The sequence below is a fragment of the Lagenorhynchus albirostris genome, chromosome 5 (genome assembly GCF_949774975.1).
Source record: "Lagenorhynchus albirostris chromosome 5, mLagAlb1.1, whole genome shotgun sequence".
Classification (NCBI taxonomy): Eukaryota; Metazoa; Chordata; class Mammalia; order Artiodactyla; family Delphinidae; genus Lagenorhynchus; species Lagenorhynchus albirostris.
In genome coordinates, this window is record NC_083099.1 from 142,383,043 (window position 1) to 142,388,519 (window position 5,477).

A 5,477-nucleotide genomic window follows, 5' to 3' on the forward strand; every position below is an offset into this window, starting at 1 on the left:
GCTTGCTATAGCAAGGACTCAGCCACCATCACTTGAATTGCAGCAGAGACTCAAAGGCTGGCAGAGGAGTGGGAAAGCTTTATAGTGGGAAAAAGGAAGGGGGTTGGTGCCCTGACTGCAGGCTGTGGGTGTGGGAAAGCTGCCGGAGGGCTCACGAGAACCGAGACAGCCCGTGTGTTTGGTTACAGTAAAAATTCAGCTTTCTCTGGTTGGTCCTAAGGGGGAAGGGGGGGGCAAAAATTAGGGTGCCTCTCAGTTATAATCAAGTCCAGGCCATTTGGAGCCCATTGTTAAAGGGGTTATTGTTTGTTAGTGGATCAGCTAGTAGAGCTAGCGACTGACTTCCTGCCAGTCTGGACTACAGTAGGCTGGCTTCTTGCGATGGCTACTGTAGATAGTGGGTTGGTTTCCTGGGCTTTGTCGCTGCAACTTGTGGGTCAGAGTTCTATTTCTATATATGGTTTGGCCATCGTACATTTGTATATCCAATTTTAATGTGTTTTTGCAAATTATACAAATAACTGTGTTTCATCTTAAATCTAAATATTGTATGGTGCTCTTAGTTGCTTTTGAGATTTAATACCTTCAACAATAACCCCAACTTTTTGTTTATTTAAATCTAATATTTAAGTATTTTAAAAAATTGATCTAAATGGAGGGAAAACAGGTCTTAAAGTCATCATCATTTAGTGGAAATATTACTCCCCTAGAGCCAGAATGCCCAATGTCAAATTCTGGGTTCCCATGGCCTATTCGCTTTGGTGACCTCAGGCAACTCACCTGCCCTGAGCCTCAGTTTCCTATTCTGTAAACTGAGGGGAATAAACCCTTCCAAACTCGAAGAGCTGCCCTGGGGATCAAAAATGGTACCTTATTAATGTATTGTTATTTATTATGATAGCTATATAATGCCATCAATGAAGATCTAACAAAGAAATCACATATCGTTAATAGAAAGTTATCCTCGCACCCACCCACCCCCCTCCCAGGTGTGTCGTGTGATGTTGCTGGGGTATGGGGAGATGGGGGAGGGTAGCAGTGCCTGAGGAAACACAAAGGCCAAATCCATGAGGTGAACGGCTGAATAATCAACAGATCTTCCAGAAGACACACAGCATGCCAACGTTTCCCTCTGAAACAACAGCATAATGGAAGGTTGCAATCTCAACCGCATCTCAGGCCCAAATCCATCACTTACCGAAAAAAGAAACAATGTACAGGCAAATTAACACACAAGACCCTACAATTATATTGTTTGTTAGTTGCAAAGAGAAAAAGATTGTAAACACCCCAAATTAACAGTTTTTCTTGTGGGAAAAAGTGGGGACTTTAGAAGGACCGATGACTATGGTTTTCTTCTTTATACTTGTCAGTTGCCACATTTACTACAGTGGGGTGTGTCTTTTTATAATAATACCTCAAAATATTTTAAATATTAGAGATCTGGAATGGTAATACAATCAAGAATATGCAACCAGATGTTAGCTTTTTTGCATATAAAAATAAATGTCAGGAATTCAATTTTCAAATTTTCTCTAAAAATGCCAGTGAGTAATGTTTGCTAAGTTCTGACTCTGTGCTGGCAGTGTTTGAAGAGTTTTATATATGAATTATCTTAACAAATCCTCACTGTCGTTTCTCCATTGTACAGCTAAGGAAACGGAGCCACAGAGAGGTAAAGACATTGCTCAAAATCACACAGCCAGTGGGATTCAAACCATGCCATCTGACTCAAGCTATTGCTGTAAATCACTACACTCTACTGCCCCCCCGGATCTCTGATTTAAAGGAATAACTATGCTCTTCTGGGAGTGACTTTAACCATCTACCAAGCAGAGAACCACTGGCTCAAAGAGCCTTCGATTAAAAGACTCAGAAAGTGGTTTAAGCACACCCTGCCCTGGATCACATCATAAGCAGCTGGGTGCCTAGCCATTGAATTATTAGATCCTAAAATTTACAACTGGATTTATGGCTTATGCAAATTAGTCAGAATCCTCCCCCCCCCACCAAATCTTTCAGTCAATCTATAGTAATTTCATTACCCTGCAGGTTTAACAATCGTCCAAATAAGGCAAGATCAGGTAAACATCAGGACCGGTCTCCCAGCCTCCTGCAGCACAGAGCCCAGAAACTCCTTCCAGAAAGAGGCTGCTCCCCGCTCACGGCAGGTAGGAAGCCCCACCTACCCTCTCCCTATGAGACCTGCGTAGTCCAGAAAGCCCTCATTCGGCCAGCCTGATGCCGGGCAGCCCCAAACTCCCTGACCCTTAAGCCCCACGTGACACGCAAGTACTTGGTGATCACAGAAGCAGCGATTTCAAAATCCGAAGGCCTGCGAAACTGTGGCATAGCTCATCCTCCTTTCCTGGAGACAAAAGGTGAGGCCTCACTAAGAGGAGTTTCTTCACTGGAAAAAGGAGGAAATCCTACTTCTCAACCTTGACAGGGAGGCACTTCCCCTACTCCCCCAGCCGGCCCTTCCCATCACCCCCCGGGAGGGGGTTCCATCCTCTCCCCTCCCCCTGCCCTCCCCTCCCCCTCCCCCCCCACCGCAGGGAGCGTGCGCAGATGAGCCCTCCGTGGAGAAGGGAGGGGCGAGGCGGCAGGGCTTCAGGTGAGCCGCGGAGGTGAAGGACCACGGTTCCTCCCAGCTCCATTCCCCCAGGCAGAAATTATCTTCTTGCTTTTCTTAAATATAAATGAGACCCTCCTCTCTCTGCTTCTCCCACCCCCGCCAAAAGAAGGGGTGAAGGAAACCCGATCCGTGGTTCTGCCCAGAGGGGCTGGGGATAGTGGCTTTGGCTCCTTCGGTGGGACCGCCCCGGGGAAGGAAGGTGACTTGGAGGCCTCCTGGGGGTCCGCTTCCCGTGTTCCACAGCTTTCTGACCCACCTCCGAGCTGGGTCGGGGCTGCCTGGCAGTTGCCATGGCGACTGGCTGAGGCCCTGAGCCTGTCCCTTCTGGACCTTGGAGGACAAGGCAGAGGGGAGTCGGCAAATTGCAAACAGGGTTGTTTCTGTGTGTGTTTACAACTGCTCAGATAAAAAGCAGGGACTTTCAACAAAAGGAATTCAGGCCCATCTTCGGTGTGGAAATGTGTGGTTGTTTATTAAAATACTTGTGTTCTTGAGAATGGAACTATTTTATATATATATATATATATATATTTATAAACATACACTTTTAGGTATATCTATAGGTAGATATAAAAACACAGGCCTTGTAACTTCTTTTTTAAAATGGAGTTTTTATGGCATTTAGTGGGTAGGAGTCAGACCCAGGTTTGAAATCCTAGCTCTGTTTGCTTCTTTCTGAAGCCAATTTACCCATCTGTAAAACGGAGGTAATAGTTCACTGCCCTTTTAGGGCTGTTGTGAGGTCTAAATAAGATGTTTATAATGAGCTTAGCACGGGCCTAGCACACAATAAAACACCTAGTAAATATTAGCTATTACTAATAATTGTATTATTGTTACTCAGCACTTAGTAAATGTTACCTATTATTGTTAATAATTACACTGTGGTTACTCACATAGTAACCAAGCACGTTCTGTCTATCCATGGGTCTTTGGGGAAGTTCTGACGTCAGGTTGTCTTGGTCATTTTCAATTGTGTCTTCCCGGAGAGGATCAGACTGCCAAAGATGGTTCAACCAGGTAATCGTGACAATCAGAAGTTAGTCTGTGAAAAACAGATTATGTTTAATGCTTATATCCATTAGCACTGATACACATGAGGACGGGAAGAGACCGAAGTTTCTAGAAAGATATTGACGAGTAGATTCTTACGTAAAAGGAACTCTTTTAACTGTTTGACGTTATGTCTCTTATAAAAGTGACAACTGACAAGGAGGAAATAAACAGATACACACACACACACACACACACACCCCTACACACCTACGTGAGGTATGCGGTTTCATGGAAGGATATTGAGAATGCTGTAGTCCAGAAAGGAAGTAAATTCTTTTCCATCCAGGTAGTGGGATTATTCAGTAATTCAGCAGCAGCAGTGGGCGGACGGGTTCATGCAGTCAGGCAGGGTGGAGCCAGGAGACATCAGGAAGTTGGGCCAGCTCGAGTTTATGTTAGGCAGCAACTTGAGGGCACAGACTGTGCTCACTTGTGCTCACCTGTGCTCACCTGTGCTCCCCTCACCGCCCCCCACCATAGCAGTGCCCGGCACATAGTAAGCCCTCAATCAAAGAAGCTTGTGATCGTGGTGTTAGGTAGCATTTTGTAACAGAGTTGTACTTTATGCAACACTTGGGAAAGGAAAAAAAAAGGTGAAGTATATCAATTTCTCATTCTTTTTTTCTTCTATCTTTTTTTTTAATTCTCCTTAAATCAGATTCCATTTTCCAGGGGCTCTCTCAGTATGTCAGTTAAATAACTATGGCTTAGTGTGTGCTGGGTCCCTGGTCATATACTAGGGGTTATGAGGAAATGAGGGAAGAAAAAGTACAGACCCATTTGGGGCAAGTTTGACATTAATCCATGCTATTTAAAAAATTACCCAAACTATGATATCTGATGGCTACATGTTAGTGCCTCAACCTAGAATGGATGTCCTTTCCGACTAGTGGATAGGAAGGTTGCTTCTGTGTTTGATATTACCTGTCATCTTGCTCTGGCCAGTGGTAGAGGTGGTGGGAGAGTCCATGGTACGAGGGGCTGCACCTTCTAGGCCTAAGGATGGAGCAGTCTCTCTGAGCAAGGAGCAGGTGGGGAGGCTGCAGGCCGCTCTTCCCAGAGTCGGGCTCACCCTACCCAACCTTCAGGAGGTCGTAAGGACCAAATAAGACGGTGAGGATGAGAATGCTCTGGAAACGGCAGATGCTGGAGAAACGTAATGTGTACGTTGAACTCACATTTTTAATTCACTGGTTGTACAATATTTGATGCACACAGAAGAATACATGTTCATATGTGTCAGTGATGTGGCAAAGTCACACACAAATACCCGGGAACCTACTTCCCCAGATTAAGAAATGAATGAAGAAATAAAGAGAATCACCACGGACATCTGAGCGCAGAGATCTCTGTCCACACCTCAAATCCGACTCTGTAGAATTTGGTTATAGAGAATGAAGAGTTACTGGGCCGGTGGGAAGGAACCTTAAGACTAAATACCTACTACCACATTGCCTTTTAGAACGGCCGGCCTGGGCCTGCTCCCTCCAGCAGAGTGACCGATTCCTGCTGCTGCCCGGTCTGCTGTAAGTCCTTTCTCTTCTTTGCTAATTTGCTGGGCAAAACAGCGTCTCCTGGTGCCTTTACTTTGTACTTCCTTGATTATTTGTGAAGATAAGCACTTTTCCCTAAGGCTCGTTCTCCATCTACATTAGCTGTCGTTAACTATTTAGATCACATGTCTCCAGGACACCCTCAGAGATCCGTGTATGTCGTGCTCTCTTTCTGAAATGCAAGACCTACCTGGGTCTTGTTTCCCTACCTGGGGAATAGTTCTTCAACT